This window comes from Triticum urartu, chromosome 4A (genome assembly GCF_056163025.1).
Source record: "Triticum urartu cultivar PI428250 chromosome 4A, HENAU_Tu73, whole genome shotgun sequence".
Classification (NCBI taxonomy): Eukaryota; Viridiplantae; Streptophyta; class Magnoliopsida; order Poales; family Poaceae; genus Triticum; species Triticum urartu.
The window spans coordinates 437,870,994-437,896,068 of record NC_141876.1 but is presented as its reverse complement, the minus strand read 5'-3'; the positions used below and the strand labels follow the sequence as shown (position 1 = coordinate 437,896,068).

At 42.6% G+C, this 25,075-nt stretch overlaps 1 pseudogene; it reads right to left on the bottom strand.

Annotated features, from left to right (window-relative positions):
* Positions 1–2,190: 2,190 nt before the first annotated feature.
* Positions 2,191–25,000, bottom strand: LOC125554791 (monooxygenase 2-like; annotated as a pseudogene).
* Positions 25,001–25,075: the final 75 nt, after the last annotated feature.

Here is a 25,075-nt window from a genome sequence, read left to right as displayed (position 1 = left end):
AGCCGCAACCGTATGATCAATCTTATTGTCGTCTATCTTCGCGTGCCTGTGCTTGAGGGGCACGTGATCAGCGCGAAACTCTTGCTACCCACTGATCTACATGCCAATCTTCTCTTTCCTCCTTACAGGGCTAACCACTGCCACCATGGTACGCAACAGGCGGCTACACGGCCGGCCTTCCGATTCACCACCGCGAGCAATATCGGCACATAACTACGCAACAGACGGCTACACGACCGGCTTTCCATTCACCACCGCAAGCAACATCAACACACAAACAACTGCCTTCTCATGAAATTCGCCTTCAAACTTCTTCAAAAACCTGACCTACCTTGGGTCAACTGGTTCTTTCAACACTACTCTCTCGACTTCACATCTAGGCCACCAAATCCCCCCCTACCTCTGGAAAATCGTTAACCAACAACTATACCACCTTCGTAAAATTTCTTTCGTCCTTACTAACAATGGCACTTCCACTTTCTTCTGGCTCGACACTTGGCTCTTGCCGACTCCGCTTGCAGAAAAATACCCCCACCTTTTCTCTCACTCCACTGCTCCCTCTGTCCTGGTATCTCATGTCATGCATAATGGTTTACTCGCTACTTTGCGGAACCGCCTAACCAATGTGGCTTCTGCCGAGCTTGTGTCTGTTTTGTCTTTTTTGCAGGATGTTACCACAAGCAATGCGCCCAACGACAGGTTCCTCATCCACGGCTCCTCGTTCACCTCGAGGTGCGCCTACTCTTTGCTCTCCTCCGACCATGAGCTTGACCTCAACGCTGGGCACATTTGGGGATCCAAGGCACCAATCAAGGTGAGGATCTTCAGCTGGCTCCTCTATCGTGACAGGGTAAGAACGATGGCGAACTTACATCGCAAGACCATTACCTCGGGATTGTCTTACCCTCGATGTGACTTGTCTTCTGAGGATGCGGCGCACCTCGCTCTACTCTGCCCATGCACGGGCCAGGTCTGGTCCATACTGGGACTCCAGGCCCCTAACCGCATCGACCTCATCTGGGATACTCCTACTCCGGTAGGCCTCGACATCAACATTTGGCCTACTGTCGCCCTTGCCGTCCTGTGGAAGCTCTGGGATTCCAGAAACGCTCGTGTGTTCCGTAACGAGATACACTCCCCCTAGATACTATTCGGAACATTATCTCCGATTTCACGCTTTGGTCCTTCAGATTTAAGGACCACGTTAGTAGGGAGGCTGTCGTGTCTTGGTGCATGTACCTCTCCTCTCGCTGTAATCTATAATGTATTCTGCAATTTGCCCTCGGGCACCTTTGAGTAATATATTCAGGTGGGGATCCTCTCCCCCCCGGTGATTGTTCAAAAAAAACATCAACACACAAACTGCAAACTCTCACAGTGGGGCCTCCCTCTCAATTTCTCTACCACAAATTACAAGCAGTGGGAAATAAATCACCCCAGACAAATAAAACAAAATTGTGACAGACCCTTGTAAAAACTAACAAAATAAGGAGAGTTGCATACACATATCAGCATAGATGTCATTGTTCTACATATATACACTAAATATGCACTCGGAGAAGAAGCCGTAGAAAGTAAATAAAAATACGATGAAATTGCACCCGATTCTTAAGTATACGTAACTCTGCATATGAGGCGTAACTCTGCATATGAGGCATGATCCCTCTACCTCTGCAAGCATAGCAAGAAGAGTAATTAAGTGCTAATTAAAGCTTCATACTGTAGCTTGAGCACAATAGTAATAAAATCCAGTATAAGCTAGCTTTGTTGGCATATATATGTGCACTTGCAGAACTATGTAATCCATATAAAAAAATACAACATGCAATGGGAGGGACTTGCATTGTTATCATATGCATTGGCACTGTGCATATACATACATTGCTATATGTACGATGAAATTAAAAAATTGTGAAGAGAAACAAATAGAATACGTGTGTAATATATGTAGAAATATTACTGTTTGGGAGCTGCCTCGAGTGTTAGCCAGCGTGCAGCCGTTCCCGAACAGGTTGCACTCGCCGCCGTGCTTTGGCTCCGCAGCAGTGCATGCTCGGGCTGTCAGGCAACTGCTGGAATGCTGGTTTTCGCATCACGGCTCGATGCAGCCGCTCGCTGCGTTGTTGGCTGCCGCTGGTGTGCCGGTGCCGAGCCTCAATGCCATTGCCATCTGATGTGCGTCGCCGGCTCTCACTCGCATGCCTCCGCCTCCCGTGCGCTGTCGCGAGCATCACACGTCTGTCTGCAGGAGTCACTGCTGCACTGCTCCTGACTGTCACCACCATGCACCAACGGCAACCGCGTTCCCGAACAACCCACGCGCCTTGGCCTACCTGGCCGCGAGCATCGCGTTCTTGGCACCACTGCGATGGGCCAAGGCCGCGTCGCATGCACCATCGTGCCGCCGTGCCACCACGAGCCATTCTGCCGCCCAAGTACCCAGGCCACGCCGGCCAGCAAGAACTTGGGCGGGAAACCATGGCCGTCGGGGGTAACGCACGAGGCCCCGTGTGGCGGAGCGCCCGGGGTGCGACGGCTTGGTGAGCCCCAGCCATCTGGCCACCGCGGAGACGGAGTTGATCCCGTCGCAGCCGACCAACACCTTTGCCCGGAGAGTCGAGCCGTCGGCGAGGTGGAGCATCTTGGCGCCGTCGTCGATGGACACGATCCTGGAGGAGTAGCGGATGGTGTCCGTCGGCAACTCCGCCGCCAGGACCTACAGCAGCACATCACGCCTGACGCAGCGGAACTCGTCCCTGAAGTCCACTTCCTTCGCTATCTCACCCGTGGACGCCGACATGACGCGCGGCCCTTGGATGTGCAGGTGGAGCTTTCTGATCTGGTCGTCGATGCCGAGGGCATCGAGCGCGCGGAAGGCGTTGGGCCAGGTGGCGAAGGCGAACCCCGAGGCCCAGAGCGCCGGGGATGACTCCAGCACCACGCTCCTCACCCCTTTCATGTGCAGCCCGAGCGCGGCGGCGAGCCCGGCGAGCCCGGCTCCCACGATCACGATGTCCTTGTTGGACTCCTCTTGCCGTTGTATGCTTGCCGCCGCTGCTGATAGCAATGAGGTCGAGGCCACGTAATCGGTGGACTTTCGGAAGAGAGCGCCTGTTGACACGAATCAACCAACCAATCTAGCTAGAGCTAATTAGTACCACCTCGTTTATATTATGATTGTGTCTATATGAATCGTAAAAACGTATTATGACTGGGCGAAAGCGTATTGTGACGGTGAACCCACGGAGTCAATCCGTACTTTATTATTAGGAGGAATAGACTAGCACAAGGGCCCGTGCGTTGCAACGGGAAAAAAATGCCTCAATCTTAAAAAGATGGTTCAAGTCCCCACACAGGTATACGCCCACCATTTGAACACAGCGGAGAAGCACTAATAGCATAAACCGTGAATATGAAATATTAATAAAGCTTAATTTCCCTGTTCAAGTTTAATAGTGCCAAAAAAAGTTACAAAGGCATGCATTGTTTTGTACATGGATTGATAGCTATAGAGTATCTACTGCTAGTGTGGATTTTCTAGCTTGAATTGTACCCTTCCTGCATAGAATAAGAGATTTTTACTATGCCAAATCTCATTTCATGACATTAATAACAAAATTTCAAAATTTAAAACATTATCCTACTGTATGAATTTTAAATTAAATTGATGAAATCTAACAGGCTAATATTTCTTTTAGGTGAGACCCTATATTCATTTTTTTCTTATGAATATTCAAAATCTCATTGTTAGTTTATTTAATTTTCTAAAATGAAGTTTTATTTTTTATATGATCTTCCTTGGTCATTGTACCTGAAATATGACTATGTTTGTAGGAAATATAAAACAAAAACTTAAATGTGTAGTTTATTTTATTTTATTAAGAAATATGAGCATACATGTTTTGATTGTTTGCACCTGATTATATTTTTGGAAAGATGTTTTGATTGTTTGCACATAATATTATTTTTTGGTAATAAAAAAAGCCTCAAATGTGTAGTTAATTTTGTCATCCGCATGAGGCAATTTTTTAAGCGTGTGTGAGTTTTATACAGTTTTTTGGTGTGTGTTTGCCTCGGCTTCCATCGCAATCAGCATATGTCCATGCCGGGATCCCGCTACTTCCACCACACGCCGTCGTGCTGCTGAATCTCCATCAACTTCTTCTCCCTCCTTACTGGATCAAGAAGGAGGAGACGTCTCCGCTCCGTACGTGTGTTGAACGCGGAGGTGCCGTCCGTTCGGCGCTAGGATCATTGGTGATTTGGATCACGACGAGTACGACTCCATCAACCCCGTTCTCTTAAACGCTTCCGCTTAGCGATCTTCAAGGGTATGAAGATGCACTCCCTCTCTCTCGTTGCTAGATGACTCCATAGATTGATCTTGGTGATGCGTAGAAAATTTTAAATTTCTGCTACGATCCCCAACATTATGCACAGCCTGTAAACCCATTTTAATTGTAGTTGACACCACAATGATATCTCTTTGGCCAGTGCTAGGCGCCATCCGGATGTAGGAAGAAAAAAAAACAGAAAAACAGGGTCCGCATTCTGATCCGTCTCCCTGTAACTGTTAATCGCTATCCACTTTACACACTTGTTGTTTCACATTTATCCTCATGCGCCTCGTCGCTGCACCTAGCTCGCCGACACCGACGACCACTGCTATAACCCCTGTCGCAGTCGGCTCGCCGTTACCCGCCACGGGCATGGTAATTTCTTGGGACTTGGGAGTCTAGATTTTAATTATGGTGAAATAATAATCAGTTTTATGTCGGTTTTATCTTGTGAAGAGCAAGCAACGTATAGTTTGTACTAAACATTTTGACATTCAGCATATATGTACTACAGTTTGCAACCAATCTCATTTTAATTCGGTATTTTATTTGGTGATTAAAACATTTAGTACCGGTGCATAAAACCTGAGCTTTTGTAGGAAAAGAAGGCTAGCGTAGCATGGGCCTGCTAATTCCCATCAACCAGACGTGCAGCAAGCTTGGAACCACGCGGCACATGAATCGGACGATTGCGTGTGGTATCGTGACGCAGACGAGCCTCGGTGCCCTTGGTCATCCGCGCGTCGTTTCTCAACTCCAGTCCCTCCCCAGCCGGTGATCTGCACCAGCAGTAGCACGACCCTACCGGTGTGCATCTCACCCCTTGTGACCCGGTCTCCTCTCTTCCCTCCTATCTTTCCTCACCTTTTCAGGATGCCCATTGATTCCTTCTTTGACCAACTCTTTCAACGCTGCTTTTTGCCGTCAACTCACTGGTGAGATTGAGTACAAGAAGACGATGTGGGACTATCTATTAACCAGAACCTTCTCCCTTTTCACAAGTTTAACAAACACCGGCAGAAATCGTAGCGGACAGAGAAAAAACATAGTCGGGCCGAATCCTGCAGAACTGGGCTACACAGGGAGCATGCGAGGAATAGCAAAACGTGCACCGGGTGAGGATTAGCGGGCAGTGCTCACATTGGGCCAAAAGGCTGTGGATCTGGGCGTTCACGCGGACGGGGCTAGGCCAGGGCGCCTGGGGCAGGCCCATGCGCACGAAGCATGGGGCGGCTGGCGAGCGAGTGCCTCGCTCGTTCCCAAGCGAAACGACACCAGGCGGCAGCGACGTGGTTCCCAAATTAGTACCACCTCGCGTATATGATTTAAATTAAACTGAAAGCGTAAATTCATATGAAGAAAGCGTATTGTGACGGTGAACCCACGGAGTCAATCCGTGCTTTATTATTAGGGATAGACTAGCACATATACCCGTGCGTTGCACCGGAAGACAAAATTAATATGTATTCAAATGTAATTAGAATTTTATGGACAAAATATAACGGCTCATGAACAATTTAATGTTTACAAAGATCTATGGACGCACATTGTCACAAAATAACTTATATATCGGTTGCACTTGCACTCGAATGTGTTAAAATAAACCTATACTTCCACATCATATGCAATTAAAAATATAACTGATTATCTTTGATCCAACGCGCATACCTTAAAAAATATTTTCTTAGTCGAAAGCACTTCCTAGATTTCAAACAAAATGTCAAACTCTATGGTTCACAACAATGTTCCTCAATTGTCAACACACCCCGGGTATTGCTTAAAATCGACACAAAGCGCTCCTTCTTCTGCCAAATTGTGACAAATTCTATATCTATATTGATAGAGAAGGTAAAAAAATTTGAAAAAAAATCTAGTGCACTCTATATCTTAAAAAAGTCACAAATATGGTTACTCACCCCACCAAAAAAGGTTACTTTCCTCTCTAATGATTGTTCTTGATAGTCTAAACATAATGTAATTCTTGTCATGTCTGCCAGAGTTTTACTAAAAGGGAAAAAAGGAAAAATTAGCTAAAATTAGGAACCGAGGAAGAAAATTATGAAACTTAGAAACTTTTGTTCAAAATTGTACAATTAAAAAGCTTGATTTTATCTAAAAATCAGATTAATAACAGAAAGTTAAAATATAAAATAAAATAATTTAATGTTGGATTTCCTACTAATTAATTTCGTGATATGCATATATATGCCCGCTTTTTAAATAGGAAGGCAATCAGCGACAATAATTATCCAGCGTGCATCTTGCTTTTTTTAGATCTGCATCTCCGCTTTTAAGTAGGAAAGCAATCAAGCTGCACTAATTAAATCATTGCCTTCCCGTGGAGTCAACTTCTTCATTTGCCTTTTTTTCTTGGCGTTATTCCTTCCTTTCTTGTCTTTCTAATTGCAGAAAATCATTTATTTCTTAGACTCTCGGGGCAGCTCTGCTTATTTCCCAGGAAATTCATAAGCTAACGCGTGCCTGGCTTTAGCCCAGTTGGTTGTGCATGTTGAGATTAAATGGCAGTTCTTGAGTTCGACTCCCATGAAAATCAACTAATTTTTGCTGCGGTCCTCTACAATCTCGGCCCATATGCAAGGGCGAAGTCGCAGCTCACAATCTTGGCCCATGTGGGGCAAAGCCCGTGACGGATAAAAATCATAATTTGTGAAATCTATACCAATGGCAACATTAGTACCACCTCGTGTATATGTTTTAAATTCAAACTGAAAGCGTAAATTTACAGAAAGAAAGCGTATTGTGACGGTGAACCCATGGAGTCAATCCGTGCTTTATTACTAGGGATAGACTAGTACAAATGTCCGTGCGTTGCACCGGGCAAATAAAGGCACAACCAGCTTCATGTGCCATTGTGCATCAGTTTTTATATCCAAATTTAATAAACATCTATAGTAAGATTAAACATCAAAATATTAGTGCTCATCCGAAAAGGAAGGAGTGCTATAAAATATTATAGCAGGACACAACCGAGATTTTCTGACCCGACTTAACTTCTGCTGCGAGTTTCGGGAGGAGAACAGAGGAAAAAGGAGAAGGAGAAGGAGAGAAGCAGTAGTTTGGGCTCCATTTTCGCAGCGCCGCCGAACATCGGGGCGGGAGGAGTGCCGCCGGCGCCGAAGGTCGGGGTGGTAGGTGGGAACGCCTCGCTGGTGTGGCCTCCACTCCCCCACGACCTCTTCCTAGAAGCTGCACACATCGGCCACAACCATGCTAAGCGGGGTACGCCTCCGACCTTGCGCTGCTCTACTGGCGAGGTGGATGAACGCAACCGCGACCGAGCTCGCGCCCCCACCATCGAAACCTTCATTGTTCCCTTCGTTGTGTGTTCGTGCTCTCCTGCGTGCCGAGGGAAGACACCGGTGATGGGGCGTGATAGGCGACACGGCGAAGGTTCGGGTGGGAGGTGCTCACGGAGGAGACCGGCCAGGACAGGGGCTTGAACGCAGTGCAGAGCGCAGGGGCGCGTCGGAGGTTGGGGAGGGAGGCGTGAGGACAGGGTTGGGAGGTTGGGGCGCAAGAGCGCCGCTAGAGGTCGGTGGGAGGTGTGTGTGCGGGGGGCATTTTTTAAGGGAGGGCGGCGATCGAGAGGTCAGGATAAGGAAGGGACCTACGGCTGATGCGCTCCTCTACAATCTCGGCCCATATGCAAGGGCGAAGTCGCAGCTCACAATCTTGGCCCATGTGGGGCAAAGCCCGTGACGGATAAAAATCGTAATTTGTGAAATCTATACCAATGGCAACATTAGTACCACCTCGTGTATATGTTTTAAATTCAAACTGAAAGCGTAAATTTACAGAAAGAAAGCGTATTGTGACGGTGAACCCATGGAGTCAATCCGTGCTTTATTATTAGGGATAGACTAGTACAAATGTCCGTGCGTTGCACCGGGCAAATAAAGGCACAACCAGCTTCATGTGCCATTGTGCATCAGTTTTTATATCCAAATTTAATAAACATCTATAGTAAGATTAAACATCAAAATATTAGTGCTCATCCGAAAAGGAAGGAGTGCTATAAAATATTATAGCAGGACACAACCGAGATTTTCTGACCCGACTTAACTTCTGCTGCGAGTTTCGGGAGGAGAACAGAGGAAAAAGGAGAAGGAGAAGGAGAGAAGCAGTAGTTTGGGCTCCATTTTCGCAGCGCCGCCGAACATCGGGGCGGGAGGAGTGCCGCTAGCGCCGAAGGTCGGGGTGGTAGGTGGGAACGCCTCGCTGGCGTGGCCTCCACTCCCCCACGACCTCTTCCTAGAAGCTGCACACATCGGCCACAACCATGCTAAGCGGGGTACGCCTCCGACCTTGCGCTGCTCTGCTGGCGAGGTGGATGAACGCAACCGCGACCGAGCTCGCGCCCCCACCATCGAAACCTTCATTGTTCCCTTCGTTGTGTGTTCGTGCTCTCCTGCGTGCCGAGGGAAGACACCGGTGATGGGGCGTGATAGGCGACACGGCGAAGGTTGGGGTGGGAGGTTCTCACGGAGGAGACCGGCCAGGACAGGAGCTTGAACGCAGTGCAGAGCGCAGGGGCGCGTCAGAGGTTGGGGTGGGAGGCGTGAGGACAGGGTTGGGAGGTTGGGGCGCAAGAGCGCCGCTGGAGGTCGGTGGGAGGTGTGTGTGGGGGGAGCATTTTTTAAGGGAGGGCGGCGATCGAGAGGTCAGGATAAGGAAGGGACCTACGGCTGATTTTTTTCTAACGAATCGTTATTTTACTTATATGTGGATTGCGGGTTTAATACCTAAAAGTGCAAGGACTGTTTTGCACATACATCGTTGCAACGGGATGTGAATCAAGGCTCGAAGACATATGATCCTATTCTTCCTTAGATAGCATGTCAAACTGCCTTTAGGATCCTATGCACATCAGATAGCATTGTTGGTCTTCATTTACAATTAATCAGGGGTGGCAAGGTCGAAGCTCGGGGATGTATGTGCTTTTGTACAGAGCAAGTGCATGTTGTTATGAATCAGGGGTGGCAAGGTCACCTAAAAGTGCAAGGACTGTTTTGCACATACATCGTTGCAACGGGATGTGAATCAATGCTTGGAGACATATGATCCTATTCTTCCTTAGATAGCATATCAAACTGCCTTTAGGATCCTATGCACATCAGATAGCATTGTTGGTCTTCATTTACAATTAATCAGGGGTGGCAAGGTCGAAGCTTGGGGATGTATGTGCTTTTGTATAGAGCAAGTGCATGTTGTTATGAATCAGGGGTGGCAAGGTCGACAAACTGGGTCATGGGAGACATGTTGCTGATGACAATAACAATGGACCGAATGATAGTTGAGTTATTCAAAATGGTAGTTCGGAACATGAAACATGACATAGTACGTGCTAGATATATCATTGATTACTGTTTAGGCATCTGGATAGTGAAGATTGCTCACATATGTCAAACTATTGTTTTTATATAGTGGACACTAAGAAATTCACAACCTTACTAATAGGCATGACAAGAAGAATTTAAACTTTTCTGTAAAGAAAAGCAGCAATACAATATTTTCATATTTCAAAGAAAGCTAAATTTTATCAGCTTGAAAGCGAGCGGAGTTTCTAGATCGAAGCTGAACCTGAAAGCTTCCATCGATATCGCTCTGCTCCAAGTCCTTTGTTCTACTCCGAGTTGTAGACGGATCGCTCACTCTCCTCCAAATCCTATGTTCTACTCCGAGTTGTAGACGGATCGCTCGCTCTGCTCCAAGTTCTACACGAATTGGTTTTTCAGAAAAATATTTGAAATCAGTTTCTAAAAGAACTAAAAAGATATCTCATTATGACCTAAATGGTTTCTAATTAAAAACTTTCATGATTAGGTGGAAGGAAAAGGAATGATGGAGCCGGTGGCCATAGTTGTGCATAGCGAGCATGTCCGGCCGATTAGGATGTACTTTTACAGTAACACCACCAGTCCAATTTTTTTCAATACCGAAATCCCTCTTTCCTTCTTGGATTCAATTTCATTTGCTTCCCTCTTTCCTTCTTCAAGACCGAAATCCCTCTCTCTTTTTCCTTCTATGAATTCAATTCCATTTGCTTATCTGCTCTTCCCTCTTTCCTTCTCCATTTGCTTCCTTATTTACCTATCCACTCTTTCCTTTCTTTTCCCTCTCTTTCCATCATTATTTCTTCCTCTTTTCCTTCCTTATTGGGTAAATTATTTCCTTCCTTATTGATTCCCGAATCTGCTCCTTGATTCCCAGGAAACTCGAAGATCCTTTTAAATTACAAAGTTTGGTTTGGAGGGAGCGATGTGGGACTATTTGAAACCTGAATGAACTTTCCTTATAGCACAGATGGAGCTAGCTTAGTTGGTTGTGTCAAAGGTTGTTAGGCACGAGGTTGCGATCGACTCTGACGGATGAAAGAAAACAAAATTTAGTACCACCTCGCATATGTTTTAAATTCAAAGTGAAAGCGTAAAATCACGGGAAGAAGCGTATTGTGACGGTGAATCCACGGAGTCAATCTGTGCTTTATTATTAGGGAAAGATTAGGGATTAGGGATATATATATATATATATATATATATATAGGGTCGTGCTATTTGTCACCCTGGGTGAGAAATAATTATTCTTCACCCCCTTTCTATTTTGACATCAATGCATCGTATTTTTACGTTACATAAATTTTGTCTTATTTCATACATAAAAAGAGAACGTAAGAAAATGTGTACTTGCCGTAAAAAATATTTTATGTTACATAAAATTATGAATGTAAAAACATACATAAAATGTGGTTTTTCTGGTCTTATAACCTATATTTTTGCTTTTTGATACCAAATTTTACATATTGAATCAATATGCATGTAACTATTTATATTATAAACGTAATTTATTTAGGAAGCGATCGTAAGATTACCTCGGGTGAAGAATAAGTTATTCTACACCCTGGATGATGAATAGTAACACTATATATATATATATATATATGAGTAGGATTTTCTACAAGTGCTTACCACAGAACTAGTTAAGGGTTTCAACGGTGCAAAAGTTCTCAAAAATTCTGAAAAAAATACTGAACCAACACACCTATAATATAACAAGATCCAACGGAGGGATTAGAAAAATACAACTGTATGTGTCCTAGACAAAAAGAACAAATAGTTCAGTATATATTTATGTCGCAGTGAGCTGAAATGCTTATTATTTTTGCCGAGGACACATAGATGCATATTTTGATAATCCCTCCGTTGGATCATATTATTACATTAGAGAGATACTCCCATATTTATTTCATATTTTTTGATAACTTTTAAACCGTTAAAAGTTTAGCGAACCTTAACTAGTTCTGTGGCAAGCTATGGTAGACACAGTTTTACCTATATATATATATATATATATATATATATATATATATCCACTCGGATGTAGGTTTTCATAAGGTATTATTGTTGACATAACCCTTAAGGTAAGAGGTTGGGAGGTGAGACTATAAGCCCCTATCTTTCTTTGTGTTCGATTGAAACTTTGTACCCATAAGTATCGCGTGAGTGTTACTAATTGCGAAAGATTATATGATAGTTGAGTATGTGGACTTGCTGAAAAGCTCTTATATTGACTCTTTCCGACGTTATGATAAATTGCAATTGCTTCAATGATTAAGATCATAGTTTGTTAGTTTTCAATAGTTTCTGATTCATACTTTACCTTGTGAACGAATTGTTACTTTAGCATAAGAAATTATATGACAATATATGTTGCTGTTCTAAAGATGATCATGATGCCCTCATGTCAGTATCTTATTTTTATCGACACCTCTATCTCTAAACATGTGGACATATTTATCGATATCGGTTTTCGCTTGAGGACAAGCGAGGTCTAAACTTGGGGGAGTTGATACATCCATTTTACATCATGCTTTTATATTGATATTTAATGCATTATGAGTTGTTATTACACATTATATCACGATACTTATGCCTATTCTCTCTTATTTTACAAGGTTTACATGAAGAGGGAGAATGCCGACAGCTGGAATTCTGGGATGGAAAAGGAGCAAATATTAGAGATCTATTCTGCACAACTCCAAAAGTCCTGAAAGTTCACGGAGCATGATTTTGGAATAAATAAGAAATATTGGGCGAAGAAAGTACCAAAGGGGGGCCACCAGCCAGCCACAAGGGTGGAGGGCGCGCCCTACCCCCTGTGCACGCCCCCGGCCTTGTGGGCCCCCTGGCAGGCCTCCGGTGCCCATATTTGGCTATATGGTGTCTTTTACCTTGGAAAAATTAAGAAGAAGCTTTCGGTATGAAGCGCCGTCATCTCGAGGCGGAACCTGCGTATAACCAATCTAGGGCTCCGGCAGAGCTGTTCTACCGGGGAAACTTCCCTCCGGGAGGGGGAAATCGTCACCATCGTCATCACCATCGATCCTCTCATCGAGAGGGGGTCAATCTCCATCAACATCTTCACCAGCACCAACTCCTCTCAAACCCTAGTTCATCTCTTGTATTCGGTCTTGGTCCCAAAACCTCAGATTCGTACCTGTGGGTTGCTAATAGTGTTGATTACTCCTTGTAGTTGATGCTAGTTGGTTTATCCGGTGGAAGATTATATTTTCAGATCCTTAATGATAATTAATACCCCTCTGATTATAATTATGAATATGCTTTGTGAGTAGTTACGTTTGTTCCTGAGGACATGGGAGAAGTCTTGTTATAAGTAATCATGTGAATTTGGTAGTCGTTCGATATTTTGATGAGATGTATGTTGTCTTTCCTCTAGTGGTGTTATGTGAACGTCGACTACATGACACTTCACCGTTATTTGGGCCTAGGGGAAGGCATTGGGAAGTAATAAGTAGATGATGGGTTGCTAAAGTGACAGAAGCTTAAACCCTACTATATGCGTTGCTTCGTAAGGGACTGATTTGGATCCATATGTTTCATGCTATGGTTAGGTTTACCTTAATACTTCTTTCGTAGTTGTTGATGCTTGAGAGAGGGGTTAATCATAAGCGGGAGGCTTGCCCAAGGAAGGGCGGCACTGATACGTCCATTTTGCATCATGCTTTTATATCGATATTTATTGCATTATGGGCTGTTATTTCACATTATGTCACAATACTTATGGCTATTCTCTCTTATTTTATAAGGTTTACATAAAGGAGGGAGAATGCCGGCAGCTGGAATTCTGGGCTGGAAAAGGAGCAAATATTAGAGACCTATTCTACACAACTCTAAAAGTCCTGAAACTCCACGGAATACCTTATAATAAATAATGAAAAATCCTCGCCAAAGATGAAGACCAGGGGGCCCACACCCTTTCCATGAGGGTGGGGGCGCCCCCCGTAGGGCGCGCCCCCCTACCTCGTGGGCCCCCTGGTGGCTCTCCGATGACCATCTTATGCTATATGAAGTCTTTCGTCGAGAACCTTTCGGGACGAAACTCCGCCGCCATGAGGCGGAACCTTGGCGGATCCAATCTAGAGCTCCGGCAGAGCTGTTCTGCCTGGGAAACTTCCCTCCCGGAGGGGGAAATCATCGCCATCGTCATCACCAACGCTCCTCTCATCGGGAGAGGGAAATCCCCATCAACATCTTCATTAGCACCATCTCATCTTAAAACCCTAGTTCATCTCTTGTATCCAATTCTTGTCTCCAAGTCCGGGATTGGTGCTAGTAGGTTGCTAGTAGTGTTAATTACTCATTGTAGTTGATGCTAGTTGGTTTAATTGGTGAAAGATCATATGTTCAGATCCTTTATGCATATTATTACCCCTCTGATTATGAACATGAATATGCTTTGTGAGTAGTTACGTTTGTTCCTAAGGACAAGGGAGAAGTCTTGCTATTAGTAGTCATGTGAATTTGGTATTCGTTCGATATTTTGATGAGATGTATGTTGTCTAGCCTCTAGTGGTGTTATGTGAACGTTGACTACATAACACTTCACCATTATTTGGGCCTAGAGGAAGGCATTGTGAAGTAATAAGTAGATGATGGGTTGCTAGAGTGACAGAAGCTTAAACCCTAGTTTATGCGTTGCTTCGTAAGGGGCTGATTTGGATCCATATGTTTCATGCTATGGTTAGGTTTACCTTAATATTTTGTTGTAGTTGCGGATGCTTGCAATCGAGGTTAATCATAAGTGGGATGATTGTTCAAGTAAGAACAGCACCAAAGCACCGGTCCACCCACATGTCAAATTATCAAAGTACCGAACGCGAATCATATGAACGTGATGAAAACTAGCTTGACGATATTCCCATGTGTCCTCGGGAGCGCTTTTCCTTATATAAGGGTTTGTCCAGGCTTGTCCTTTGCTACAAAAAGGATTGGGCCACCTTGCTGCACTTTATTTACTTTTGTTACTTGTTGCTCGTTACAAATCATCTCATAACAAAACTATCTGTTACCACTTATTTCAGTACTTGCAGAGAATACCTTGCTGAAAACCGATTATCATTTCCTTCTGCTCCTCGTTGGGTTCGACACTCTTACTTATTGAAAGGACTACGATAGATCCCCTATACTTGTGGGTCATCAAGACTCTTTTCTGGCACCGTTGCCGGGGAGTGAAGCGCCTTTAATAGGTGGAATTTGGTAAGGAAAAATTCATATAGTGTGCTGAAATTTACTGTCACTTGTTACTATGGAAAGTAATCCTCTGAGGGGCTTGTTCGGGGTATCTTCACCCCACCAGTAGAGCAAAGAGTTGCTCCTCATCCTACTGAACCTATTGAAAATAAAATTCCTTATGAGTATCCTTCGGGTATGATAGAAAAACTGCTAGCTAATCCTTTTACAGGAGATGGAACAAAGCATCCTGATGAACACCTAATATATGTGGATGAAGTTTGTGGATTATTTAAGCTTGCAGGTATACCCGATGATGTTGCTAAGAATAAGGTCTTCCTTTATCTTTGAAGGGAGACGCATTGACATGGTATAGGCTATGTGATGATACGAGATCATGGAACTATAGAAGATTGAAATTTAAATTTCATCAAAAGTATTACCCTATGCATCTTGTTCATCGTGACCACAATTATATATATAATTTTTGGCCTCGCGAAGAAGAAAGCATTGCTCAAGCTTGGGGGAGGCTTAAATCAATGTTATATTCATGCCCCAATCATGATCTTCCAAGAGAAACAATTCTTCAAAAAATTTATGCTCGTCTTTCTGAAAATAATCGCACCATTCTCGATACTTCTTGTGTTGGCTCTTTTATAATGAAGACTATTGGATTTAGATGGGATTTATTGGATAGAATTAAATGCAACTCTGAAGATTGGGACCTCGACAATGTTAAGGAGTCAGGTATGACACCTAGTTTTGATTGTGTTAAATCTTTTATGGATACATATTTTCCGTAAGTTTAGCACTAAATATGGACTTGATTTTGAGATAGTAGTTTCTTTTTGTGAATCTTTTGCTACTTATGTTGATCTCCCTAAGGAGAAGTGGTTTAAATATCATCCTCCCATAGAAGTAAAAGTAGTTGCACCTATTAAAGTTGAAGAAAAGACTATCACTTATAATTATCCTATTGTTCCTACTTGTTATGTTGAGAAACCACCTTTCCCTGTTAGGATAAAGGATCATGCTAAAGCTTCAACTGTGGTTCATAAAAGCAATATTAAAACACATACACCTCCTGAGCAAGTTAAAGTAGAATCTAATATTGCTATTGTTAAAGATCTCTTGTCTGATAATATTGATGGGCATGTTATTCAATTCTGCGGTGAAACTGCTAGAATTGCTAAACCTTGTGCTAAAGATAAAAATAGACCTATGGTAGGTGTGCCTGTTATTTCTGTTAAAATAGGAGATCATTGTTATCATGGCTTATATGATATGGGTGCTAGTGCTAGTGCAATACCTATTGACTTATACAAAGAAATTAGGCATGACATTGCACCTGTTGAGTTAGAAGAAATTGATGTTACTATTAAACTTGCTAATAGAGATACTATTTCACCAATGGGAATTGTTAGAGATGTTGAAGTCTTATGTGGGAAAACTAAATATCCTGCTGATTTTCTTGTTCTTGGTTCCCCACAAGATAGCTTTTGTCCCATTATATTTGGTAGACCCTTCTTAAATACTGTTAATGCTACCATAGATTGCACAAGGGATATTGTTACTGTCGGCTTAGATGATATGACTCATGAGTTTAACTTCTCTAAATTTAGTAAACAACACCGTGAAGAAGAATTGCCTAGTAAGGATGAAATTATTGGTCTTGCTTCTATTGCCGTACCTCCTAGTAATCCTTTAGAACAATATTTGCTAGACCATGAGAATGATATGTTTATGAATGAAAGAACAGAAATAGATGAAGTATTCTTTAAACAGGAACCTATTCTGAAACACAATTTGCCTGTTGAAATCCTAGGGGATCCCCCTCCACCTAAGGGTGATCCCGTGTTTGAGCTTAAACCGTTGCCTGATAATCTTAAATATGCTTATATTGATGAAAAGAAGATATATCATGTTATTATTAGTGCTAACCTTTCAGAGCATGAAGAAGAAAGATCATTACCCCTTACCTTTTATCGATCAAATGCTAGAAAGATTATGCAAGCATACACATTACTTCTTTCTAGATGGTTATTCTGGTTTCTCTCAAATACCTGTGTCGGCTAAAGATCAATCAAAGACTACTTTTACATGCCCTTTTGGTACTTTTGCTTATAGACGAATGCCTTTTGGTTTATATAATGCACCTGCTACCTTTCAAAGATGCATGATGGCTATATTCTCTTACTTTGTGAAAAGATTTGTGAGGTTTTCATGGACGACTTTTCCGTCTATGGATCTTCTTTTGATGATTGCTTGAGCAATCTTGATCGAGTTTTGCAGAGATGTGAAGAAACTAATCTTGTCTTGAATTGGGAAAAGTGCCACTTTATGGTTAATGAAGGTATTGTCTTGGGGCATAAAGTTTCTAAAAGTGGTATTGAAGTTGATAAAGCCAAGGTTCATGCTATTGAAAAGATGCCATGTCCCAAGGACATCAAAGGTATAAGAAGTTTCCTTGGTCAAGCCGGATTTTATAGGAGGTTCATTAAGGACTTCTCAAAAAATTCTCGGCTTTTGACTAATTTATTACAAAAAGATATACCATTTGTCTTTGATGTTGATTGTGTAGAACCATTTGAAATACTTAAGAAAGCATTAGTCTCTGCACCTGTTGTTCAGCCACCTAATTGGAATTTACCCTTTGAAATTATGTGTGATGCTAGCGATTATGCTGTAGGTGCTGTTTTAGGGCAAAGAGTTGATAAGAAATTAAATGTTATCCATTATGCTAGTAAGACTCTAGACAATGCTCAAAGAAATTATGCTACTACTGAAAAAGAACTTTTAGCGGTTGTATTTGCTTGTGATAAGTTCAGATCTTATATTGTTGATTCTAAAGTAACTATCCACACTGATCATGCTGCTATTAAATATCTTATGGAGAAGAAAGATGTTAAACCTAGACTTATTAGATGGGTTCTCTTGCTACAAGAATTTGATTTGCATATTGTTGATAGAAAAGGAGCTGAGAACCTCGTTGCAGACAACTTATCTAGGTTAGAGAATGTTCTTGATGACCCACTACCTATTGATGATAGCTTTCTTGATGAACAATTAAATGTCATAAGTACTTCTTGTAGTACCCCTTGGTATGCTGATTTTGCTAATTACATAGTTGCTAAATTTATACCACCTAGCTTCACATACCAACAAAAGAAAAAGTTCTTCTATGATTTGAGACATTACTTTTGGGATGACCCACATCTTTATAAAGAAGGAGTAGATGGTGTTATTAGACGTTGTGTACCTGAGCATGAACAGGAACAGATCGTACGCAAGTGCCACTCCGAAACTTATGGAGGACACCATGCGGGAGATAGAACTACACATAAGGTATTGCAATCCGTTTTTTATTGGCCTACTCTCTTCAAGGATGCCCGTAAGTTTGTCCTATCTTGTGATGAATGTCAAAAAATTGGTAATATTAGTAGACATCAAGAAATGCCTATGAATTATTCACTTGTTATTGAACCGTTTGATGTTTGGGGCTTTGATTATATGGGACCTTTTCCTGCCTCTAATGGATATACACATATTTTAGTTGTTGTTGATTACGTTACTAAGTGGGTAGAAGCTATTCCAACTAGTAGTGTTGATCATAATACTTCTATTAAAATGCTTAAAGAAGTTATTTTTCCAAGGTTGGAGTCCCTAGATATTTAATGATTGATGGTGGTTCACATTTTATTCATGGTGCTTTCCGTAAAATGCTTGCTAAATATGACGTCAATCATAGAATTGCATCTCTGTATCACCCACAGTCTAGTGGTCAAGTAGAATTGAGTAATAGAGAACTCAAATTAATTTTGCGAAAGACTGTCAATAGATCTAGAAAGAATTGGTCCAAGAAACTTGATGATGCATTATGGGCCTATAGAACTGCATATAAAAATCATATGGGTATGTCTCCGTATAAAATGGTTTATGGAAAAGCATGTCACTTACCTCTCGAACTAGAACATAAGGCATATTGGGCTATTAAAGAGCTCGACTATGATTTTAAACTTGCCGGTGAAAAGAGGTTATTTGATATTAGCTCACTTGATGAATGGAGAACCCAAGCTTATGAAAATGCCAAGTTGTTTAAAAAAAGGTTAACAGATGGCATGACAAAAGGATACAAAAGCGTGAGTTGAATGTAGGTGATTATGTATTGCTATACAACTCTCGTTTAAGATTTTTTGCAGGAAAACTTCTCTCTAAATGGGAAGGCCCCTATGTTATCGAGGAGGTCTATTGTCCCGGTGCCATAAAAACCAACAACTTCGAAGGCACAAATCCGAAGGTGGTAAACGGTCAGAGAATTAAACATTATATCTCAAGTAATCCCATAAATATTGAAACCAATATTATTGAAACCGTAACCCCGGAGGAATACATAAGGGACACTTTCCAGAATGTTTCAGACTCCGAAAAGGAATAGGTATGTGGTACTGTAAGTAAACCGATTCCAAAACAGTTTTTAAGGCAATATTTCTCCGTTTTGGAATATTTAGAAAAATAGAAAATTAAATAGCAGTCCGGGAAGGACACGAGGGCCCCACGAGGGTGGAGGGCGCGCCTCCTACCTCGTGAGCACCTCGTGTGCCTTCCGGACTCCGTTTTCTTGCATGATACGTATTTTGGTCGGTAAAAATTCACTATGTATTCTCCCAAAGGTTTTGATTTCCGTATCACGCAAATATTCTCTGTTTTTGTTTCGAGCTGTTTTTCTGACAGATCTAGATTATCATGACGTCCCCAAGTGCTTCCAAGGACAAGTTTTTCGAGAAGGTCATCAACCCTTACCTTGCGGAGGTGCTGCGACACCCTCAAACCATTGAGATGCGTGATGGGTTGCTGCACATCCGCGATGCTGAGGGACCAAAGGGAATCGGAAGCGTGGAGACGGGGCTCGAAGCAATGGAGCAACAGGTTTTCAAGTGCCAGGGGATGGTGGAGCGTGGAATCAACACCAGCCACACGATGCTCGCGGAGTTCACTAACAACTACAAGTCGGATGCCAAGAACACCGAGGAGGCCATCTTCAAGCTACATGAGAAGATCGAGCACCTCCAAGCCCAAATCTATGACCTGCAAAACCAAAACTGTGAGTATGAATATAGATTCAAAAGAATGAGTTTGGCTGCAGATTCGAGGATTCCGGAGACTCGATCATCCTTCTATGATGGTGAACCTATGCCTTGGAAGATGGATGACAAGTCCGCATCATCAACAACACCTCCACCTTCTTCACAAACCAAGGAGATATAATCACATGGATATGGGCACTCCCCTTGGCAACTGCCAAGCTTGGGGGGTGCCCCGGTATCGTATCACAATCACAACTCCTATCTTTACCGTTTTCCTTAGTTTGATCCTATTAGTAGTATTTTGATCTAGTAGAATAAAGTTTATGGCATGATCTAGTTTTGAGTTTTCCCTTATGATCTCTCTATGTAATCGAGTCCGTGAGCTATATAATAAAGATTAGTGTTGAGTCAAGGGCTTGATTTTCTTGCTATGATCTTGGGTGAATAAAAGAGAAGAGAAAAAGAATAATAAGAAACAAAAGTTCATATTGATCTTATTGATAGTAATGACTTCACATAGAAAGAGTGTGATGATTAAAACTTGTTGGGAGTTGGCAGACACAGCTTTGGTCATCGTTGCAATTAATAGGAAGTAATAAGGAAAGAGAGGTTTCACATATAAATATACTATTATTGACATCTTTTATGATTGGGAGCACTCATCAAAATATGACATGCTAAAGAGTTGATGTTGGACAAGGAAGACAACATAATGGGTTATGTTTCCTTATATCTGAGATAAACTATGTTGTCATGGATCATCCAACATGTTGAGCTTGCCTTTCCCCCTCATGCTAGCCAAATTCTCAGCACCAAGTAGAGATACTACTTGTGCTTCCAAATACCCTTAAACCAGTTTTGCCATGAGAGTCCATCATATCTACCTATGGATTGAGTAAGATCCTTCAAGTAAGTTGTCATCGGTGCAAGCAATAAAAATTGCTCTAAATATGTATGATTAGTGTGGGAGAAATAAGCTTTATACGATCTTGTCATGTGGAAGTAATAAAAGCGACGGACTGCATAATAAATTTTCATATCATAAGGGGCAATATAAAGTGACGTTTTTTCGCATTAAGATTTTGTGCATCCAACCATAAAAGCGCATGGCAACCTCTGCTTCCCTCTGCGAAGGGCATATCTTTTATTATTATCTTCTACCTTATGCAAGTGTCATGGTGATCTTCACCTCTCCCTTTTTAATTTTATCCTTTGGCAAGCCCAGCATGTTGGAAAGAACCTGATATATATATATATATATATAATTGGATGTAGGGGGCATGAGTTATTATTGTTGACATTACCCTTGAGGTAAAAGGTTGTGGGGCGAAACTATATCTTCTCTGTGTCCGATTAAAACTCCGTAACCACAAGTATTGCGCGAGTGTTAGCAATTATGAAGGACTAGATGATAGTTGAGTATGTGGACTTGCTTTTTAGCTCTGACATAAACTCTTTCTGATGTTATGATAAATTGCAATTGCTTCAATGAATGAGGTTATAGTTTTTTGGTTCTTAATAAGGTTTTTGATTCATACTTTTCCATTGTGAATAGATCATCACTTGAACATAAGTAATCATATGACAATATCTATGTATGTTGCTGTTATGAGAATAATCATGATGCCCTTATGTCCGTATTTTATTTTTTATCGACGCCTCTACCTCTAAACATGGGGACATATTTATTGTTATCGGCTTTCGCTTGAGGACAAGCGAGGTCTAAGCTTGGGGGAGTTTATACGTCCATTTTGCATCATGATTTTATATCGATATGTATTGCATTATGGGTTGTTATTTCACATTATGTCACAATACTTATGGCTATTCTCTCTTATTTTATAAGGTTTACATAAAGGAGGGAGAATGTCGGCAGCTGGAATTCTGGGCTGAAAAAGGAGCAAATATTAGAGACCTATTCTGCACAATTCCAAAAGTCCTGAAACTCCATGGAATACCTTATAATAAATAATGAAAAATCATCACCAAAGATGAAGACCAGGGGGCCCACACCCTTTCCACGAGGGTGGGGGGCGCCCCCCTAGGGCGTGCCCCTACCTCGTGGGCCCCCTGGTGGCTCTCCGATGACCATCTTCTGCTATATGAAGTCTTTCGTCGAGAAAAAAACAAGAAGCAACCTTTCGGGACGAAACTCTGCCGCCACGAGGCGGAACCTTGGCGGATCCAATCTAGAGCTCCGGCAGAGCTGTTCTGCCGGGGAAACTTCCCTCCCAGAGGGGGAAATCATCGCCATCGTCATCACCAACGCTCCTCTCATCGGGAGAGGGCAATCCCCATCAACATCTTCATCAGCACCATCTCATCTCAAAACCCTAGTTCATCTCTTGTATCCAATTCTTGTCTCCAAGTCCGAGATTGGTGCTAGTAGGTTGCTAGTAGTGTTAATTACTCATTGTAGTTGATGCTAGTTGGTTTAATTGGTGGAAGATCATATGTTCAGATCCTTTATGCATATTATTACCCCTCTGATTATGAACATGTATATGCTTTCTGAGTAGTTACGTTTGTTCCTGAGGACAAGGGAGAGGTCTTGCTATTAGTAGTCATGTGAATTTGGTATTCGTTCGATATTTTGATGAGATGTATGTTGTCTAGCCTCTAGTGGTGTTATGTGAACGTCGAGTACATAACACTTCACCATTATTTGGGCCTAGAGAAAGGCATTGGGAAGTAATAAGTAGATGATGGGTTGCTAGAGTGACAGAAGCTTAAACCCTAGTTTATGCGTTGCTTCGTAAGGGGCTGATTTGGATCCATATGTTTCATGCTATGGTTAGGTTTACCTTAATATTTTGTTGTAGTTGCGGATGCTTGCAATAGAGGTTAATCATAAGTGGGATGCTTGTTCAAGTAAGAACAGCACCCAAGCACCGGTCCACCCACATGTCAAATTATCAAAGTACCGAACGTGAATCATATGAACGTGATGAAAACTAGCTTGACAATATTCCCATGTGTCCTCGGGAGCGCTTTTCCTGATATAAGAGTTTGTCCAGGCTTGTCCTTTACTACAAAAAGGATTGGGCCACCTTGCTGCACTTTATTTAATTTTGTTACTTGTTGCTCGTTACAAATTATCTCATCACAAAACTATCTGTTACCACTTATTTCAGTACTTGTAGAGAATACCTTGCTGAAAACCGTTTATCATTTCCTTCTGCTCCTCGTTGGGTTCGACACTCTTACTTATCAAAAGGACTACGATAGATCCCCTATACTTGTGGGTCATCAGGCACCCAAGCACCGTTCCACCCACATATCAAATTATCAAAGTAACGAACGCGAATCATATGAGCATGATGAAAACTAACTTGACGACAATTCCCATGTGTCCTCGGGAGTGCTTTGCTTTATATAAGAGTTTGTCTAGGCTTGTCCTTGCTACAAAAAGGATTGGGCCACCTTGCTGCACCTTAGTTACTTTATTTACTTGTTACCCGTTACAATTTATCTTATCAGAAAACTATCTGTTACTGATAATTTCAGTGCTTGCAGAGAATACCTTGCTGAAAACCACTTGTAATTTTCTTCTGCTCCTCGTTGGGTTTGACACTCTTACTTATCAAAAGGACTATGATAGATCCCCTATACTTGTGGGTCATCACCACATACTACGCACCTGTCTAGGAGCCTCTCATATTTTAACTTTACAGATTTGGCGCTCTGAGTCCCGGATCATGGATACAACGTATTTTAGAGGCTTGTGGACATTGATTCTGACCCAGCGAAATCTTGGTTCTGCGTCTCAACGAACATAGCCTCTCCAACTTTCCCTGCGAAGGCCGACACTAGATGGCTATATTTGTGAGGAACATCTAGGATTGAATCCAAATATCCAGAGTATCCAGCTTCACCAGCGTGGGTTTTGTGATGCCATCATATGGTGTTATAATCACAGCGTCACCCCTAAAGTTCCAGGGTCAATCCTGCATCACACGTTCCCAATCTCCAAGATAGAAAAATCGCATAGTATAGAGATTGTCCTCCAGCGGCCTGAATTTCACATCATGTGCCAGATTCCATGATATTCTCATGTTATTAAAGAACGAAAAGTGGCTATGGCTTGTCGATGTGAACTCGAGCAAGTGCCATCCATCTAATCGCTCCAGAGGTGCCTCCTTTTCATCATAGACGACGCCCTCAAGGTCCTCCTCACGGAGTCCTAACTCAGCCATCATCCTCTCAACGTCGGTCGCTGACCTCGAGCTCGCCCCAGCCTCTACCGGTGGCATGCCCTTAGTCGCCTTGTTTGGAATCCTAACCCAAAGATTAGATCGGGTGTTGCTGAACGAGTCCTATTCCACCAATCACCTCGAGGACTCAACCAAGGCCGGGTGGAGATACAAAGACCCCCCTTAATCTGCCCGAGTCTCCTGCCTGAGATAGCGGTCGTGGTTGGGAACAACTAATTCAACGAGACATGGCGTCGCCGAGAGAACAAGAAACCCTAACACCGAAGGAAAACTTTTCAACACATATTTGGTTTATACACTTCCTGGAGTTTCATTTAGCTGATAGCCCATGGATCTAATCTAGTTGGTATTTTTCCAGTAAAGTGCAGCCCATGGAGAGGTAGTCAAGCAGGTTAGTATCATTCACTACCTTTAAAAAAAGGAGGATTACCTCCTCTGCATCAATCAATGCACAGAACCATCTTTATTATTATTTAACAGAGTCTAACTACATAAATACATAGATCAATCTGAAGCCTCCTATCTAGCGAACAAAGTCGCAACACCTACACCTGATACTGTGCCTGGACTGCATGAACGTGCATCGGGCCGAGAGCACCATATGGTCAGGCTGACCCGCAACATGCATCGCATGCGCATGCTCTCTATCTGCCACTACCTTCTTCCATCGTCCCATCTTCAGGAAAGATCAACATATTCACCTTGCCAAGCCATACTGTTGTGGACGCTACCACGACGCTAGACAGTGTCACCCTCCTGCACGCATCCATCCACCCGCTCCCGTCGCCGAAACTCTGCTGCGCCGCGCCACTGCCCATCGTTGGCCTTGCGGTAGATGTAACACTGCTCCTCCTCTTGTCCCCAACCAGCCGTTGCTCCAAAACTATGCCCCC